The sequence below is a fragment of the Phymastichus coffea genome, unplaced genomic scaffold (genome assembly GCF_024137745.1).
Source record: "Phymastichus coffea isolate CEN01 unplaced genomic scaffold, Cenicafe_Pcof_1.1 PCOF00003, whole genome shotgun sequence".
NCBI classification, from domain to species: Eukaryota; Metazoa; Arthropoda; class Insecta; order Hymenoptera; family Eulophidae; genus Phymastichus; species Phymastichus coffea.
This window is the reverse complement of record NW_026706814.1, coordinates 2,996,077-3,017,686: the sequence shown is the minus strand read 5'-3', so window position 1 is coordinate 3,017,686 and position 21,610 is coordinate 2,996,077. Positions and strand designations below refer to the sequence as shown.

Genomic DNA, 21,610 nt, shown 5'->3' with positions numbered 1-21,610 from the left:
GGATTACCTGAGGATTCTATATAAAGTCCCATATGAATGCCTCTAGAATACACTGTATCCAAACAAACCAAATACCAGGATTTGATGTTTGAAAGAATCGAGTTGACATGAAAAATACTCATGAAAAGGCTGTGTCAACTTAGTTTCAATGAACTTATTAATCTAGCATTAATTACAGCAACCAAATAAAAATTTGTATAGATACAGTTGTCACAGTCTTAGTATTCTCATCTGTACTTATACGTACTCATTTGTATTCATACAAATATTCTTTGATATCTATAAATAATGCTTGATTAATAAGTCCATGGAAACCAAGATCTGGGCACAATTTGATGATGAACATAGTTTGATACTATGCTTTAGAGAGAATACAAATATTACTTATGGACAGGCTGTATCAAGCCTCTCAAGATTGGTTTCAATGGACTTGTTAGTCAAGCATCAGTCACAACTATCAAAGAAGATTTGTACATACACTATTATCTCAGTTGAATTTTAAAATACAAATGTATGCCTAGGCCATTTTTCTACATACTTATTCTATTTTGTCATATAGATTGCAAAATATAATAAGTATATAGTGAGGATTGGAAGCAATTGCATTTTAATATATATCAGTGTCTTTCAGACAATTACAAATAATACAGTGACAATTGCAGATATTTTTTGATAACTCTGACTGATGTTTGATTAACAAGTCTATTAAAATCAAGCTTGTATAGCTTTATAGTTAGTAGATTTTGAATTGATGGCCTTGTACTGTATATAAAAATACTTATAACAAAGTTGTGTTCCAACACTTCGCTTTGACAGATTTGTTATATTGAGCATTAATTACAACTATACAAAAATGTTTATGGACATATACTATTGCCACTGTCTCCATTGAGATACGTAGGAAAACAATTGCTGTTCTAAGATGCACTTTTACAATCCACATAAATATTCTATCATAGTTGTGATTGAAGATCTATTAACAAGTTTATTGAAACCAAGTGTTTCACAAAGCTTCTTTGTAAGTATATTCATCGCATCTTGTTCAAAGCCATGTGTTGTCAAATTATATACTTATTATCAAGTTGTGTCCAACACTTTATTTCAATGGAATTATTAATCGATCATTAATATTACAGCTATTAAAGAATATTAGTATGGATACAGTTTACACTGTCTCATTTGAAATAATTGTTTATGTCTACATGTTAAAAGTAGTATATATTTAATTCATATCACAACTAAGACAGTAAACTGTATCTATACAAATTTTATTTGATTGTTATAATTAATGCTTGATTAATATAAGTCTACTGAAATTAACTTGACATAGCTTCTTCATAAGAATTTGTCAACTACATTCCTTCAGACATCAAATTATGGTATTAGGCCGGTTAAAAAATTCCAAGCTGAATTTCCACATGGATATTAAAGTGGAATCAAGGTGGATTTTCATTATTTATAATAGCTTCTTTTATGAAATTAATATTTTAAATAACTTTATAATCTTCTAAAATATTAATATTAATGAAAAAAATAATTAAGGATTCGAGCGTGGCTTGAACGCGAGACGTCCTACTCTTCAGCTTCATTCTTTACCGTCAGAACTATTTTCTCAACTTAGTTATTTCCATAATATACTCCTATATTTATACTCTTTGGCAATCAAATCTATACAAACGATTTAAATTTTACTGTTAAAATTAAAAGAAATATAGGTTCCGAAGTTACGGACAAAGTTCCCGTTCTTGATAATATTTAATTAATGCTTGATTGAAAACAAATTGATATTTATTAATTGAAATCAATTTGAAACCAATTCTTCCGGAGTGCATATTCAATTGGAATCCACTCTGATCAGAATTAAACACATTATGAATTCCAATTATTTCTATGCCTGCTTTGACATCAGTAATAAAGACATCTGCTTTAGTCATTAGTTCTGAATTACTTTCTAGTATTTTCTTAGTTACAAACTTATTTACATTCCAAGATACTATTCTATGAGGTGCCTTGAATTTCAAAACCCAATTTTTTAAAGTCTTTGAGTATGTAATGCCTATCGACGTATTTCTCGATTATAAGTAATGTAGTCAGCGTTTACTGTTGCTTTAAAATTATCAAGAGTGTACTGACAAATTGTTGCAATTTTCTCTCTATAAGTACCACCTTTATTAAACGTGTAAGCCCAACGATGTCACTGACTTAAAGACCTAACTTTTCTAAGTTTGAAGTACACTTTCAATACTTAAATTTTTTTTTACTACTTCTCTAGTATTTTACAGTTCTTTACTTGTATTCAAAAGTAATATCTTCAATTTCTTCTGTACAGTGGTCTGTAGGTGCTTCGAAAAGGTCAGGAGTGTAGTGTTAAACTTCATTCTCTACTATTTTTGAATAGATATACACTTAACATATACAGTTAAATACACTTCTTAAAAATCCAATGTATCTTCAACGGTTATATCAACCTCATTGCAATCATTGATTGAATCTAATGAAATGCTTTCAATTCCTTCGGCGTATTCAGTTTCTTCATAATTTGTCTTGCTTTCAGGTATGTGTATAGTTTGGAAATAAGCTAAATCAATTCAAGACGTTTAGAGGGTTAATTTTCATTTTTTAATCTGAAATAAAAAATTTAATAAAATACGTGTAATTTAACAACACTAGTGTTATTTAGCGCGCTTCGCGCGCTTTTTTTAATATGTTTTACTATTATTTATTACATTATTTGAACCTTTTACATGTCAACTTCAAGATTTCAATGGACACGAATAAGTCATACTGTTTAAAATAGACTACATACGTCAATATTTATTGATGAATAAAAATAGAACATGCATCCATTATTTCTCAAAAATCGATGGTTTTACTCATTTCAAGATATATCGGAAAAATTATTCAAAAGATTAATTCAACCTAAGATCGATAATGCTATTATACTATTATACTATTATACAACACTAAACTTACATATTCAATAGTAGTGATTATGACTTCAATCTTATATTAGTATGAGTTATACATTTAACATCGTGTACTTTTTGCTGCCACTATGAAAACACCCGTGAATATTCTTCTAATTTAACGGGTTTAATATTTTGATAATTAATTTCCTTTGTTCGCATACGTCTTAATTTAAAATATAAAAAAAAATAAATATGTAGTCTCTATTTTATTTTTATTCATTCTCTTTTTCTTTCTACCAAATTTTAACACACCGATATTGATAGTATAGTATCAGAGATGGTTATAAAATTAACAATTTGTACAAATAATTTCAAAACATAACGTATTATGTTCTTAAACCAATTATTATTATTATTATTATTATTATTATTAACCAGAGTATAGTACAAAATATTACAACAAGTAGTAATAATTATACAATTTTACAATTACAAATTTGTAACCCGGCAGAGGATAAACCTGTTCGCTGGTCTGGTATTTTAAAACTACTAAACACTGAAAGAAAATTAAGAAAAAAATAAAAAAAAACAAAAAACTTAAAACTAAGAGTCGGTTTGTAATAGATTATAATATTTCACAGATGAAGTATGGCTTAATATTGGTAGCAAGAATGCTTCCTATAAAAGCTTACTTTACCAATTATCTTCGATTTTGTTCTGCTATCTCCAATATCTAATTAACATTTGTCTGGCCGTTACGATTGTCGTCATTGATGCTTACATTTTTCTTGCATATGATATTCTTTCGTATGTATTTAGTCTAACAGGACAAGTAAGTCCTGTAGCACACATGACTCTATAGTGAGGGAACATTTCAGTATGTTGTCTATGTGAATCACATTTACATGTTGCTGTGAATACTATGTCATCTAAGACTATCAAATCTTTATATTTAGGTTGTTGCTCAAGTGAGTACAATGAATTAGTGAAAGTTTGATATCCTCTGATACCTCTATAAAAATATAATAATGCTTTATTGTTTCCAAGATAATTGATGTCTCCATAGGTCATTCGAATATTATTTGTTTGTAGAATCGGTTTTCCTGGTGTATTTTTTGGTTTACTTGTTTCTATTTGCATACTATTATTGTCTGCAATGTCATCTATTTGTTTAAATACTGTTTCTATGGGTTTATATCTTACTTTATCTGTATTTGGTTCTTTGTGATCTTCTTTGTTTTCTTCTTTTATGAAATGTATATGTTTTTTACCAATTAATTGTTTGTATGTGCAATACTCACATTTATTAATGAAATTTATGTTGGTTGTATCTGTTTTTGTTTGAATGTAAGTTTCTTTTCTTTTTCCCTCTTTAAGTCCGTTTTTTGTTTTGGTATTAATAGTTATCCGTTGTGAGTTCCAAGCTATGTTAATCACATTAGCAATTGTTTCTATTATTTTTCTGTAGTTATCTGATACATTAATTTTTTTCATGTTATATTCAGACATTCGACGATGAGAACGATTGTAATGAAGTGTACAAGTGCCTTGTGAACACAAATATGTCCTTACATCCAAGAGAAACTTATCCCTATCCACATCCACATGGACTTCCAATGCTGAATGTAGACTATTATCAAAGTTCCCTTGTTGCTTTAGTTTGTAATATATTTGTTGTAAATTGTTGCAATGTATTTTGTGGTTCATTGTATTTCTGTATCTAGAATGGTTGGCCTTTTATCCATTTTTTTATTTTGTCCTTTATTGTTTTTGTATTGCCATTTAAAGTTTTGAGGTGAGAAGGTAGTTGATTGAAGGTGGCTAAAGCTCTTGTATAGCTATCTTTAATGCTGATTGTTAATTTTCTTTTAAGGGGCTGTATAGTTTTTTTCCTTGTTACGGAATTTTTCTTCAGGAACATATCTTGCAGGTTGTCATAGTGATACACTAGAGATTCCATGGTGAATGTTTGATCTATGTTTAGTGGATTTTTTTCATTTATAAACTTGTTTTTATTTATTATTTGTAATATGTTTAGTGGATTTTTTTCATTTATAAACTTGTTTTTATTTATTATTTGTAATGGTCGTGTTTGTAGAGTTTGTATATATTTGAGTCTTCCAATGTATGCTCCACTCCATGCTATAATACCGTATGTTGTTATGCTATGGAAAAGTGCATAGTAAATCATACGTAGATTATCTGTGCTCATTATCCTAGATAATTTGTAGAAAATATAAGTTAGATATTTTAGTCTATTGTATAGCATGTTTGTATGCATGTCCCATCTCATATGGCTATCGAAATGCACTCCAAGGTATTTAGTGTTATCAACTTTTCGAATGGATGCACCCTTTATATTTATATGTAGATATGTTGAGTTGCTATTGCAGTTATTTCCAAATGCCATGTATACTGTTTTGTCAATGTTTAATGACAGTTTATTCAATGCTAGTCAAATGGATAGTTTGTTTAAGTAGAAGTTCATATTTCTTTCGACTTCATGCCATGTTTCGCCTTTCACGATAATTACCGTGTCATCAGCAAAAGCCAACACATTATCATTTGGTAGCAATAATAACATCTCATTAATGTAGATTATGAAAAATAAAGGTCCCAATATTGTACCTTGTGGTACACCAATGTTGACGTGTTGATATTGACTATATTCACCATTAATTTTAACTCTTTGTTTCCTATTTCTTATTTACTAACATATTTCCATTCTTGCAGTTTATTATCCATGTTAATTATTCATAAATTGAATTTATCGCTAAAATAGAAATTTTACACTCTTTGATATATAATAATTATAATATTTCAATGTATAGGAAAATTCAAAATTTCGCGTTTATATTTTTGCATCAACAAATCTCAACGCTGGATGTCAGCGACTCATCTTTTTTTAAAGATAAGATAGAAATAAAATATGTAAAAAGTATAAATATAAAAAATAAAAATAAATATAAGGCAAGGATGAGGGTAGGATAGAACCATCAGCTGCGCCTAACAATTTAATTTTGTTTCTTTTTTAACGTATTGGTTCATGGTATCAAGCTTTCCATAGGATTTCTCCATATCAACAGATATATTATTTTAATTTAACTGTTTATTCCATTGTTCATATGAAACCATTCGGAGAGTTTATTTACATTTATAAAGTAAATTTCAAAATTTATTTACAATAAATTAACGGTGTCGACTGCACCGAAATAAATTAGCAGAATTTCATGTAAAATATCAATTTACCATTCTTCTCAATATTAATCATATTTATCCGAAGCTAAACTTTACTATAAAGATATATTCAATTAATTTATATGTCCAATAAATAAATGCAATTGAAGTGCATTAAGATTACTTTATCGTATTTTTTTAAGGTTAGGCCATTGAGAGAATGTGGAAGTTGTAAGGGGTGAGGAGCAGCAGAAATGATTATTTATAATTTTCATTGGTTTATTTATTATTTAACAATAGACCAGCATAAAAAACCCGGTATTGAACGGGAAAAAGCTAGTTTACAAAAAATTGACGCACGCAAATTATAAGAGGAGACCGGTGTGACTGTCCTTGTCAAAGTTTTCCGAGGACTCCCTTGAACGCGTCTTAGCAAGCTATATTTATACCGAACATGTGCAATAGATTCTCGCCTTTGTTTTCTACTACTTTCGTTACTGCTTGCGCCCCTGTCCGTCAGCCTCCGGACCCAGAGTCGACACGAAACTACCCTGCCCATAAACATATGACCTGCATATCAAGGAGATAATCTTCCTGCGAGGTCGGCAGTCTTCAAGAACTAATTTCTTGAAGCTGCAAATTGTGGCTTCACGGTGACGATGTGCACCCGGTACACGCCCACGTTAATGGGTCGGACCAAGAGCGTAAGCGAGTTCAACACGTTTTTCCATTCACGCTATATCAGATCGGACGATCAACCCGCTCTCCCCTTACACTTAAACTTTTCCTTAAACTAACGCGATACATATTTCCTTAAGCGACTCGACATGTGTTTTAAATTACGGTCATAATCGCTCTTAATTGCTTGGACTGCTCGTCCTCAGGCTATTCATGCACACGCTTTGTTTGGGTCGCCTGTCGCGTATGTGGACCAGACTCCCAGATGCTCTAGCGTCCTTTCTCCGATGTCAGGTAGACGGGGTAGCCTTCTTACATGTTTTCTACAATCTCCCCCCAGTCTAAAAATTCACGTAATTTTTAGACTTCCTCTCTTGAACCGAAGATCTTGACTAACTTATTTACCGGTCGCACGAGTTCTTTTTTCCAGAGCGTACTCTGACTATCCTAGTCACATTATCGCTTTTGTTTGGAAATATTTCAATTATTTTCCCTTTCCTCCAATGATTTCGCGGCGCTTAATAATCAGCAATTAAGACGATATCTCCAATGTCTAAGATCGGTGTCGCTGTATTCCATTTTTGACGGGGTAATAACGTCGGAAAATATTCTCGGATCCACCGCTTCCAGAAGCCGTTGGCGAGTTGTTGTGTTAGCTCGAAGTTTTTTCTCGGGTTTCGCATTTCAAGTTCGTATTTGTCGAATCTTAAGTTGCCCGATGAACTTCCGAATAAAAAATGATTTGGCGTTAACGCCTCCTCATCCCGCGGGTCGACCGATACATGCGTCAGGGGTCTGGAATAAATCATGTGTTAAATTTCGGTTAACAAAGTGATGAGCGCTTCTTCGCTGGGTACTTGTTCTTTAAGTGAATGCTTAAGCGCAACTTTAACCATTCTAATCATCCGCTCCCATGCTCCCTCCATGTGAGCTGCAAAAGGTCGGTTGAAATGCCATTCTACGCGATTTTCCCTCGCGAATTTTTCGTGCGCGTTGTCGATACCTATTAGCGCGTCTTTTAATTCTTTATTCGCTCGCACGAAGTTGGTTCCATTGTCGCTGTATATATGACTAGGACACCCGCGTATATTCGCGAACCTCTGTATTGCCATAATCGCGGAGCTCGTGTTGAGAGTGTAGGCCATTTCTACATGTACCGCTCGTGTCGTCATGCATGTGAAGAGCACTCCCCAACGTTTCTCTCTTCTACGGCCGATTTTCACTAAAATTGGTCCAAAGTAATCGATGCCGCAGTGCGTAAAGGATCGCGCCCCGTATGCTACACGACATTCTGGCAGATCGGCCATTGGCGGATTAAAAGGTTTCGCGCGGCGTAAGCGACATATCGTACAATTCCGTGCCAACCACCGCAATCTTGTGCGCAACCCGACGATGTAGAATTCCTGACGCAATTCATTTATCACGGTCTCATTATTCGTGTGGTCATAGCGACAGTGATACTCATTTATGAGTAGTTGTGTGGCGTAGTAATTCGCGTCTAAAATTATTGGGCGATTTTGAAATAGGGAAGATGCTAATTTCGACACACGTCCCTTCGCGCGTAATATCCCCTCACTGTCGATGTATGGTTATAGGCCCACGAATTTGCTGCCCTGTGGTTATTTCCTTTCCCTTGCACAATGCTTCTAATTCCGCAGGGAAACAAGATGTTTGTATCATGCGAAATCACATTTTTTCTGCTTTACGAATCTTTTCTATCCGTGTTTCCTCTCTGTTTCTCGAGATTTACGATGGTAATACGCGCCTTTCCCTGTTCCCTGTCGACATTTTGTCTGTTTGTTCCGATATACGCTTCCTAATCTTCTCGCGCGCGTTGCGCTGTCAAAGATAAAAATACTTTCGCACGTGCTCAATTGTTTTCCTAATCCCTGGCCAACCGAGTAGTTGTATCCTAGCTGGTGCCTGCCATACCTTTTCTGGTTCACTTACTAATGCAACGCCGATATATTCTTTACGCGCTTCTAGCTCTTTTGCTTCTTTTTTCTCTTTGGCAGTTAGCGTTTTTTGTTTAGGCCATAAATCCGATTTCTCTAATAAGAATGTTGGACCTATGAGCAATCGATCGTTCGACTGCATCGGTTTGTCCGTCAGTCGCGTCGCGTTGTCCGCGGGGTTCTCTTTTGTGGGTACCCAACGCCACTCGGTGACCTTGGTTCTTTCTCCGATCTCTCCAAGCCGGTTCGCGACGAACATTTGTTTCTCGCGTGGTTCTCCCCTGATCCATTGTAGAACGGTCGTCGAGTCAGACCAAAATACACGTTCGTTGATTTCGATGCTGAGTTGTTCCTCGATCATTACGGCTAATCTCGTCCCGAGCAGCGCAGCTTGTAGTTCTAAACGCGGGATGGTTATAGGTTTCTTCGGTGCGACTCATGATTTTGACATAACGAGAGACAGGTGTATCGTTCCGGTGGGTGTCTCTGACCGTAAATATGCTGCTGCCGCGAACGCTTTCAGGCTCGCATCGCAAAACACGTGTAACTGCGTCTTTGCGTATGTATCGCCTTTACCTAAATAACAACGCGGTATCTCTAATTGTTTCATCTCGCGCAAATTTCCCAGCCAAGTATGCAATGCTTCGGACTCCTCTTCACGTATCCGCGAGTCCCATTTAATTCCACTCCGCCATACGTATTGCATGATGAGTTTCACTTGTAGCGTAAATGGCGCGATAATTCCAAGAGGGTAGTACACCGACATCGCGATACTAAAAAACTCGCGTTTCGTTGGTCTGTATTTTTCCTTAAGTACGTCTTTCAAACTTGAAATCGTCTGTCGTTCTTATTACAATACCGAAATTTTCTGCTTCGATGTAATCTCGCACTAGTTTTTCTAGGTCCAATAATCTATGTTGCTCTTGGCTGTGCCGTCCTTTTACGTTAAGGCATGTTGCATCTAATTCTACGCTTCTATTCTCGTCGTTTCTTACTTCCGTAAATCCGTGAACCGTCCAACCAAGTCGCGTACGTGAAATGATGAGCCCACTATTGTCGAGTTTTCATGATTCTTCAGCCATTATAAGATGCTAGTTATTTTGCCCTATTAGAATTTTTAAAGGTGTTTCGCGATATGCGCGTAAATTAACATTCGCTTTTTTGTTGATTAGCAAAGCTAAATCTTCGGACAAGGAATGATGTAGCAAGTTTAACGAGGGAATAATAAGCGCGTGTTCTATCTGCTGCTCGCCGAACACACCTCTTACGGCTAACCTAACTCTTTCGCAGTTTACCTGTTCTGTGCCGTATACGCCTCTTAAGGTTACCCTAATCGACCGCCCTTTTAAACCTAGTTGTTGTGCAAATCGTGAGTCTATCAGAGTGACCGTCGCGCCTCCGTCTAACAACGCATGTGTCACTATTTCTCCCTTCGGCCTCATAGCATTTATTGGTACCACGCGTAGATATCCCCTTCTTGGTAATAGTCAATCCTTCCGCGATTGTGATGCTTGATCTCGCGTAGGAGAGCGACCTCGGTTCCTGTCGTCCAAGCGTTCGTCTTGATCTTTTCCGGAGTTACGTTCCCGCTGATTTCGGCCTTTTTCTTTCGAAGCGCCCCGCTTCCAGTCATTTCCAAAGGTATGCAATTGCGTGTGGTGGTGTTTTTTACACACGTTGCAAGTACTTTTCGAGCTACATTTTTCGCGCACATGTCCGCTGCCTAAACACACGAAACAAAGTCTCAAGCGCTTTGCTACACCCCATTTACGCTGTCTACTTTGTGTTTCGAACTCGCGACAATCCGTGATCTTATGACCGCGGCGATGGCAAAAAAGACATCCCTCGATGCGGGATTCGCATTCTTCTTCGTTATTTCGCTCGCTTCCTTGTTCATTTCTGACTGATGCGCATATAATCGCCGCGCGTGTCTCTCGCGGCTGCCTTCTAGTGGACTCATTTCTAGCGGAAAGCTCTTCGATGTTGAAAATACCCGAATTCGCATTCATTTCCGCCTCTTTTTTCGCGAATATCGACAATTTTTCTAGAATAGAAGCGTTCGCCGGTACTTCCGTCGTTTGGCTCGCAAACCTACTATATGCGGACTTTACTTCGCCCGGCAATTTGTTCACGACGCTCGCGAGCAAGTCTTCGCTAGCTAGCTTGCTTATCATATTCAGTGTTTTAAGCGCGTTGACGCCGCTTCTGAGATGCATCGCAAATAAAGCCAAACTACATTTCCCGCTTTTAAGACACGGTAACGCGCGCAAGTTTTTCTCTATGTCGTTCGCGATCAGCTTTTGATTTCCGAAATGCACCTCTAATTCATTCATAACGTCTCCGGGATTGTCCGTCGTAGCTAGTAGCATTTTTACTAATTCGTACGCTTTACCTTTTAACGCCCGATCTAAACGTCCGATATTTTGACGATTGCTGTAATTGTCCGCAGTTTCTGTGGACGTCCTAGCGAAAAGCATCCACTGCAACGGTTTTCCGGAAAATTCAGGTAGCTTTTTATCTAATTCTAGCTGTACGGACGCTCGTGAATTTTCACTATTTTTCGCAGTATTACGCATTACATTTATTGTTTCAACTAACGTTTCGGACAATAAGAGTAACGTGTTCTCGACTGAGTTCCCGCGCAAGTTATTAGCGTCATCACGCATGCTGCTAGCACTTACGTCGTCGGCTGCACTGATGTCGTTGATGTCAGGTTGATTCCTCGCGCGAACAGTTGTCGGGGATGATGGTTCGACAACATCGACCTGTGATTCCAGCGGGTAAATGGGTGTTGGTCGCTGATTCTCCGGTGCTGGTGTCGAATGATGCAGTTGTCCCCGTGTTGTTGGTCGACCACGCTGTTTCGGCGCCGTAATTGCTCATGGCGTCCTTAGAGGTGGATCCGTTCAAGTAGGTGCTGTTGCTTCCTCTATGGGGGCAGTTGCAGGAGCGAGTGGTAGATTTGTCGCTGGGACCTCTTGGTTTGCGTTAGGTTGACGTCTTTTAGAGTTGGTGGCTGCAATTTTTGTGGTAGCTTGTCGTTTTCTTGCGGCCATGGTGTCTAGTGTTGCACAATTATTCACTTAATTTTCGCAACACTGCACAGTTCACTTCCGTTTTCTTCACTTTCTGCTTACTCTTTTTCAGTTTCCTCACCCGGGGCACTGAATTTATAAGGGGTGAAGAGCAGCAGAAATGATTATTTATAATTATTATTGGTTTATTTATTATTTAACAATAGACCAGCATAATAAAACCCGGTATTGAACGGGAAAAAGCCAGTTTACAAAACATTGACGCACGCAAATTATAAGAGGAGACCGGTGTGACTGTCCTTGTCAAAGTTTTCCGAGGACTCCCCTGAACGCGTCTTAGCAAGCTATATTTATACCGTAACATGTGCAATATATTCTCGCTTTTGTTTTCTACTACTTTCGTTACTGCTTGCGCCCCTGCCCGCCAACCTCCAGACCCAGAGTTGATACGAAGCCTACCCTGCCCGTAAACATATGACCTGCATATCAAGGAGATAATCTTCCTGCGAGGTCTGCAGCCTTCAAGAACTAATTTCTTGAAGCTGCAAATTGTGGCTTCACGGTGACGATGTGCACCCGGCACACGCCTACGTTAATGGGTCGGACCGAGAGCGCAAGCGAGTTCAACACGTTTTTCCATTCACGCTATATCAGACCGGACGATCAACCCGATCTCCTCTTACACTTACACATATTTGCCTTAAACTCACGCGATACATATTTCCTTAAGCGACTCGACATGTGTTTTAAATTACGGTCATAATCGCTCTTAATTGCTTGGACCGCTCGTCCTCAGGCTATTCATGCGCACGCTTTGTTTGGGTCGCCTGTCGTGTATATCTACCGTTGTATGTCGTTATATGACTCCCAGATGCTCTAGCGTCCTTTCTCCAATGTCAGGTAGACGGGGTAGTCTTCTTACATGTTTTCTACAGAAGTCATTTACAGTTTAATGCCTACAAATTATTATACTTATTTGTATTGATAGATGTAAAAGAGCAATAAATTTTACGGGTAGAAACGATTCAAAGATAAAATTCAAAGATAAACCATGTATTTTCAAAATCATCACATCTTAACGCCTGGATAGCTGAATCAATTTGATTTCACAAAAGTTACAGCGTTCAAATTTCCTTCGATAAAAAAGAAGAGATCTATTATTGTATCGCCTACTATTCCTGCCCACACGTTTAATTTTTTAGGATAATGAGTGTGACTTTCTCTCATCCAATGAGAATTTTGTCACACCAATATCTAAGGTTATGGCGATTGACTTCACCATTTAATTGACATGTAGTTTCGCCTGAAAAAACATTTTGTAAGAATATTGGATTTTCAGTAATCATTTGCATCATTGTCGACGATCAGGATTATCCTCATTCCATTCCTACACAAGTTTCATTGTATGTAAGCAATATTTTTTTAAAAATACAAAAACAGGGTTGATTTTTGCTAGAAAACGAATAAAAAGCAATTTGAAGATCTGTCTTTCTCGTATTTTTTTAGAATTTTGAAAGAAGAAGATAACTCTTTTTTCACACTACACAGTTTATCTGGATCTCATTTTATTCGCAGTCTTCATCTTTCATTTTAGAAAATAGAAAGTCACTACTTTAATCATAAAATATCATTAAAATAATTAAGTCAAAAACTGGAAAGCCACATTTTTTTTCGTCAAAAGTTACGTTTTCTCCTCTTTCATGGGCTGTAAAGCTAATATGTTTATTAGAAATACAAAATTATTTTAAAGGTATTGATAGAAGTGAAAATTTAAAAATAAAATATAAGTGCTTTTACAAATAATAATTAAAAAATTGTTATCATTTAGATTTTAAAATCTTATTTGTTCTTGACTTCTACTAATCAGAAGTTGAAACCATATTTTGTTGTTTTCATAGTAAATAGGCTCTAGAAAAAAAAATACTAGACCAATAAAAAAAAACAATTTTGACAAATTCGTCAAATATTTCATAGTTTTTTTTTTTGTGACGAGAGCAGGCCGCGTGCCGGTCTCTCGTCCGCGTTTCTCCCTCCCCCACTCGGTTAGGCGTGGTGGCCAACGTTGGGCGCATTTAAGTATGCGTCTAACACTTGGCCTTTTGTTTCAGCGCCAAGGACGAGCCAGCGCAGTTGAGCGCAAGAAAAGTTGAAGAGCGCGGAGAGAGAGTGAGAAAGAGAGAGAGAGAGAGAGTATTAGGCCTATGCCGGGATTGGCAGGCGCGCAACGCGTGACCGATAAGCGACGCGTCGCGTGCCGCCTAACTAATAGGTCAAGGTAGGGAGAGGAGCGAGCGCCGCTGAGCGACTGCAAGATGCGTGCAAGAATTAGTGCGTGAGAGAGTCGCAGCCGAGCCCTACTAGAGTGAGGGAGTCTAAGCCTAGTCCTACGAGAGTGCGGAAGTCCGAGCCCAGCAGAGAGAGCAGTTTGGGATAGCCGGGAGGAAGGAAGATCAACCCTTCCGGAAACGGCTTTGCCAGCAACTGCAGCCAGCCCACCTGCCAAGAGAGTCAACGTCGCCTACGGATACCTGGTCAGCGACAGCGGTTAGCGACGATCTGACCAGCGACGACACCTGGTACTTCCTGCGGCAGCACATCGCTCAGGATTCCCGACGTTGCGAGGAACAGGAGAATAAAGGTCAAGCCTTCCTTTTCTTCTTTCTCTCTACACTCTCTCTCTCTCTGATGATGCGACGGCCGGTGCGCGTTGAAAGAGATAGCCTGGCACTCACGTGCCGGCTATCTGAAGGTTCGCGCTAGGTTTAATTCATAGTGACGTAAGTTGCGACCGGTGAATTGTCCAGGCGCCCACGTGCCGGGCAATTTACCCGGTATTAGTTCGCGTAGTTTTAAGTAAGTTTGTAATAGGTTAAGTATGCGATTTGGTATTAGGATAAAATGCGAAATGTTCATTTGTGATTATCTTAAGTAGTTTATTGTTCGATTTGTAGTTTGTTGGTCGGTAATTTAGATTATGTTATGCGCGCGTATGTTCTGTGTGAATAATTATTAATAATAATAGGTTGTAAGTGAGATTTGATTCTTGTCTGTGTATAATTTATTTATCAACCTCCCCTCGTTCTTCTCTCTCAATTGTCATGAGCGAAAGTGCCTCACTTACCCCGCAAAAGAATTGGTAACAAAGGATCGAGTTTTGTTACATTTTAGTTACAATAACAATATTAAATTTTTGTTTTTTGCAAACTTTTAAATTGTTTCGTTTGTCCGAAAGAGAATGAACATCTCTTCTAATGATGAGGGGTTGGGGTGATGAGCAAAGGTCGTATGCTAATATTGTTAATCTCTTTAATAGAACATTTCGAAACGGCAATGGCGAAACTCTGTCTAAATCCACAGTTTTAAAAACCTTAAGACGTTTTCAGGAAACGGGGTCTATTAAAAATCGTTCAGTTACTGGAAGACCACGAACAGCAACAAAAGAAGAAAAATCTTTAGATGTTTTACTGTCTTTTGTGAAAAATTCACACGAATCATCTCGATCAGTAGCTTTACAACAGGAGATCGATCAAAAAGCTGTTCTTGAAATTTTAAAGGTACACAAGTTTCATCCTTATACAATGAAATTTGTATAGGAATGGAATGAGGATAATCCTGATCGTCGAGGAGAATTTTGTGAGACAACGATGCAAATGATTACTGAAAATTCAATATTTTTACAAAATGTTTTTTTAGACGAAGCGACATTTCAATTAATTGGCGAAGTCAATCGTCATAACTTAGGATATTGGTCCAACACAAATCCTCATTGGATGAGAGAAAGTCACACTCATTATCCTAAAAAATTAAACGTGTGGGTAGGAATAGTAAGCGATACAATAATAGATCTCTTCTTTTTTATCGAAGGAAATTTGAACGCTGTAAGTTATAAACAACTTTTGCGAAATGAAATTGTTCCAGCTATCCAAGCCTTAAGAGGTGATGATTTTGAAAATACATGGTTTCAACAAGATGGTGCTCCAGCTCATTACGGTGTAAATGTTAGACAATACCTCAATGAAACATTTTTTGATAGATGGATAAGTAGAAGAGGTACAGTAGAGTAGGCTCCAAGATCTCCAGACTTAAGCCCTTTGGACTATTTTTTATGAGGGTATTTAAAGATCGGGTATACAGAAGTAATCCACAAAATCTTGAAGAATTAAGACGTAGAATAGTTCAAGAAATTAATGTCATTCCACGGCAGATGATCCAAAATGCAACTCAATCATTCTACAATAGGATTGGTTACTGTCAAGAAGCGAATGGACAATAATTTGACCATCTGTTGTAAATTCATTTACGCGAAAGGCAAGAGGAACTCACTATTAAAAAGCACCCCGAAGTGAGAGGCAAGGGGAACTCACTATTAAAAAGTATCCCGAAGTGAGAGGCAAGGGGAACTCACTATAAAAAAGCACCCCGAAGGGAACAGATTCCTTCTACGTCCACGTCGTTGTTCCTGGATAGCGCTAAAAGGAGGATTAGGAGTCACGATATCTTCGAACTTGAATCGTTCCCACCCGTAAAATTTATCGCTCTTTTTGATTCCACTATAAAAAATAAGGGTTCCCATATGAAAAAATAAGGTTGACCTTGAAATAACCTTGAAATTAAGGTTAAAGGTCAAATGTAAGGTTACCATTGGGTTCCTCGTTGAAAGTTACATATAACCTTTGTTTCATGACTAACCTCATGCGGTTTTCCGAATTTTCCGGGGTTTCCATACTTTTTCCTCACCCTATATATTATCCTTTGTAAGTTAGCATGGCCTTACGGGGAAAGAAAGCCGTATTTGAAACTTTGTTTATTGATGAGAAATCCATTCTATAAAATAAAAATCAAAGAATTAGTTGATTATTTATTTATTACTAGGGTATTAATGAACTAAAATTATTTAAATGTCTTACTTGTTTCAATGGTTGGTAGTAGATCTACTCGAGGTTAAGGGTAAGACTGCTGGTTGAGCGAAAGCTGAGCAAGTGTACTGAACAAGAGTGAGCTCTCGGTTTTATTAGTGGCAACCCCACTCTTAAAGCTCAAATCGCCGTCACTGCTTCCCTCTCTTTCAGTCTCCCGTCTCTAACGATTCTTCCTCTGAAGCTATTCTCTCATTCCGTAGATTCTGGTATCTATTGTTTCTCCCTCTTAATTACTGGTTGTGAGTGACATCTGTTAACTGTCGAAGGAGTAGAGTTCTCTCGCTAGTGTTGCCTTCTACAATCATTTTCTTTAATTCTCGATCTTTTCGCATTGCTGTTTTTTTCTATCATTTCATCTTCTTCTCTGTGCCTCTTACTTACACTCTCACACTCTTACGAAGTGTGTCCGGATTATTATCAAAAATGCAGCGTTTATCAACATGAGGGCTTAGTGCTGTCTTTTCCTCTCTCGCTGTTATTATTTAATTTAATTTAAATCGAATATTACATTGGGTACGTTTAATAATTTCTATTTCATTTAAACACTTTCGATAATCTGACTGAGTGATTGTATTTTTTACTGTACGTTTTTTCACTCCATTTTCTTTATTTGCTATTTCAATACTGTATAGTTTACTTAATAACCCAATGTACTCTCTCATAATAGCAGCATTGCACTCATCTTTCATGACTCCGAGAACTTTTTTGTTAGCGAGAGGCATACCAAATTGATTATCAACTGGAAAGTGTAATGTGTCAAATTTATTAATGTCTGCTTTCATGATCTCATATATATCAACGTATTGAATTTCATAAATGAGACTGTCCTATCAATATAGAGTAATTTGCATTTTTCACCAATTCGTCGCTTCATATATCCATAATGAAAGTGACAGACTAATGTTTTTGAAAGATCTAGTACATGTAGATATAGTACAATTTATATAGGTTTTCTAATACTGATAGTTGTCCAGGATAATTGAATAGCTGCTAAATTTTCATGAAAGATGGAACTACTATGAAAATTTGGCTGTGCAATTCGAGCTTCAGCACCATATCTACCACTCTACTGATTGACTAGTTTGACATATTTTCTTTTTCTTTCGTTTTTATATATACTACATTAATCATGAGCTTGTAAAATAATTTTTCAAACTCATTTTTAGCTTGTTTCCTTTTTGTAGCTTTTTTCTGTATTTAAATCAACGTATAGTTTCAGCCATAGTTTTTGTTATTGAATTTTAACGCTTTATATATTTTTTTGAGTTTGTGTTCATATTTAAGAGCTTATTTTAATGCTCTATAATGAATAATGTATCGTTCTTTATCATAAAACGTTGTTAAAAATTTTTTTTGTTTTGATCCAGGTGATCTAGTATGTTCTAGACAAAGAGGATGGTCTTTATAATCATCATGTAGCTCTTACGGATACTCTGATCTACTTTTGAAATATAGCCAACGTCACTACCAACGGTTACATTGTAAAAATTTGACTCGTCTACATTTGAAACCCATTTAAAGCCCTCATATGGTAGTGATTGAGCCGTAGCCTAACCGTAAAGCTTATTTACGTCATAATGCATTAAAATTTTACTTGGCTCGTCCTTATTGAGTTCTTCTCCCATATATTTATTGTTTGCCTTTGAAAATCTATTGCAGCATTGACTAATACCTTCGCGAATACCTTTTTGAATGAATAATATCATATCTATATCTGTTAATAGTTCATAATTTTATAAATGCTAGTAGTTTTATAAATGCAAAATTTTTTTGTATTGAAATACTTGATTTGAATATCTTCTTCTTGGTTTTTCTTTATGAATATAAATTGTGCTGCCATTTCTGTATTTGCTTTTAAGTTATTGTGAATAGCAAGAAATTGTGGTATTTCAATTTGTAAGAATTGATTTGCAGCAACTAGAAACGTTTTTATATCGAAGTGATGTTGATTAACTATATATGCCGTACTAATTCGATTTTCAAAAGTTGAATGAATTGGTCTCCAAACAACTCCATCTCCTGAAATTTCATTTTAAATAGCCGTTAAAGGATATACACTTCAGCCAGCTTTTATAGATTTTCTTAAATTGACTTCAAGAGAATTCAAAAGACAAGCACAAGTTTGACATTTTTGCCGAATTGCTCCTCTTAAATCAGGCCGTTTCATGAATTCATTAATTGAATAGCATTAATTGCTAGATTTCTCCATCTAATACAATCATCTATGTCTAAGTCTTTCGAATAATTATAAGCTTTCCACAAATTTTTAATTGTATCTTCAAAATAAGCGATAGAAGTTATGTTAGTTATCTGGTTTATTGTCTCGTAGAGTCACTTGTCTGTAGTTGTATAAAGGATTATTATGATAAAGGATGAGAAAGGTAGCGAATAGCTCTAAAATGAACTCGTTCTTAGTTGGTAATTAATATTTGTTTAAAAAATCTTGCAAATGGAGTAAGGTAAGGCAAGCTTAGCTCGTAGGTTGTCTCGACAGACTGCACTCTTTTGCTAGGCCGAACCGGTTTATAAAGGCTAAGTTAGGGCACTGCCGATAAAGTGAGGACGCTGCCGGTAGAGTGAGGGCACTGCTAGCAAAGTGAAGGCACTGCAAGCAACACTATTGGCTGTCTAGATAGCATATGGAAGGGATACCTAAAGCGAAATAGTGGGGGAGAACCGACTGTAGCACCCTCTAACTTATCAATTTATTATTAAAGGGTTTAAATATAGATCTTCAAAATAAAAATATAGTCATTATTGCCTTGAGATACGATTCAGCTCACATATCATAGAGAATAATTGGATTTATACTCTAAGATGGACTATATTTTAGATATTCAAGGCTTTCAGAGTCCTAATAATATTTTTATTTGTAAGGAGTTTGCCTATATACCAGTATGTATTAATACTTCACCTACAGTACTACTTTTTAAACCTCCATAACGTTGGCTCAAACTGCCTATTGAATATCAAAGTGTTAATAAGTGATTGGAATTACATTATCATGGTATTTATTTTTTATTATCGTTAATTAACATTGATTTTATTTCAAATATTTAATATATTCAATTTTATAGGTATATTATGGAGAAATGGTATAATAACATATAATCTTTTCAATTACAATATAAGTAGTCATTTACATTATTGTAGAAATATTTATATGAAAAGATTACAAAAGAAGCAATGGCTCAAAAAAATTATTCCTGAAAAGTAGGTTTAAATAATTTATAGTAGAATGTAATTATAAATTTGAATTTAATTATTTTTTCAATTACAGAAACATTTTAGATATCGAAACTGAAATGAGATGCCCGCGATTGGAAGATTTAAGTGTTAAATTTAAATCATCATGCATATATCATAGTTAAAATCGAGAGAATATAGCATGTGCTGCGGTAAATACACAAAGGATATACGATTGGGTGATGGAAAGACAAAAACAAGTAAAATCAAAAGGAATCGATATAGTTGAAAGATTTACAGATCACTATAATTTGTATAAAAATTCAACTGAATATTTTAAAATAGCTATGTTGGATACTGAACATAAATATTATAGACAAAGTGTACTCTACTCAATGTATAATTAAAAATAATAAATATTAAGTAAAGAATAAAATGTGAACTTACTTAACTAATATATAACTAATTACAATAATAAAATAGTCATGGGTGAGAAGGATAGGATACTCTCTTAGTAGAGACTCTCTTAGTATTTCAAGGAGTGAACAACCAAGCGATTACAAGAAAGGGTGAATGGATGGAAATAAGGTTCTCTCCTAGTAGAGATATTTAGGAGGAACATCTCAAGGAGGTGACAGTTGATCGACTGTGCTGGCAGTCTCTACCATTTTCACGAAAACAGCTATGGTAGTAAGTGAAGCTCCCTCCGTGGAGAGAGAGAGAGAGAGAGAGAGAGAAAGAGAGAGCACGCGTTTACTACTATACCAGCGCATCCCCAAACCAAAACTATAGACAGCATGCGCTACCCTCCTCCTCCGCGCACCATGGTCCCAAGCCACATTGAGCCAGAGCGAGAGGGAGAGAGAGAAAGAGAGAGGGAGAGAGATAGAGAAAGAACGCCGCCAAGCCAAGCTGAAAACGCGCTCCCCTTCACCGCACACTCTAATATACACAATAAGGATTCTCTAAGGTAAATGTGGCATTGGCCCTAGAGCGCTAGCCTGCCAACCCAGAGGACGCCGGTTCAATTCTTCGATCTGTCTCTTCATTTTTTCAATGATCACTTTCTATTCATTTTCAATGTAGTCATTAAATTATCAATAATATTTATAACTTTTCAAAATACATTTAAATAAATTAGATAGAAAGCAGTAGGGTCCATAGGGACTAGAAGCCCTAGAAACCTTTTTCAATATAAAACCCTTCCTCAAAAATTGTAAATAATTATTAACATTAATAATAATTAACATGGAAGGGTTAGGCCAGAGAACCAAAAGCCAAGAACCCCCGCAGATATTATTAATAATTATTATTAACATGAAAGGGTTAGGCCAGGGGCCGAAAAGGTCACGGACCCCCCGCAGGGTGGCCTGAAACAGACATTGCTATACTACTGTTGATGTTCGGCAAGCTAACATTGTATAAATCCACAACGGCTGTAGAGAATCTTACTACATTTCTTTCCATCACTCGCTTTACTTCATGATTTTGCGCTCGTTTTCAGTAGCGCGAAATGTGTGCGCATCAGTATCGGGTTTTATAGGAACAGACCGAGGCGGCGGTTACCCTCACAGCGAGGAATGACAATAACTTTGACGAAGTTAAAAAAAATTATTATTTATTTGACCCAGCATTACAATTTATTTTCTTCATGGAGATGTTAGTCAGCAGTGATATTTTGAATGTAATGAAAATATGTATTATATTTTTTTAGGGCATATCATCATCAAGCGAAAAATTTTCAATAAAAA

At 36.3% G+C, this 21,610-nt stretch overlaps 1 protein-coding gene and 1 long non-coding RNA gene across 6 annotated transcripts in view; both read left to right on the top strand.

The window, feature by feature from the left end:
* LOC131664658 (proton-coupled folate transporter) overlaps positions 1 to 21,610 on the top strand; it is a 690,091-nt gene that overhangs the window by 1,229 nt on the left and 667,252 nt on the right. The window lies entirely within an intron of this gene.
* LOC131664687 (uncharacterized) lies at positions 116 to 20,129 on the top strand. The gene is made up of 4 exons (XR_009301962.1): positions 116 to 1,441; positions 19,551 to 19,680; positions 19,751 to 19,886; positions 19,954 to 20,129. It is a non-coding gene; the product is annotated as an uncharacterized LOC131664687 (long non-coding RNA).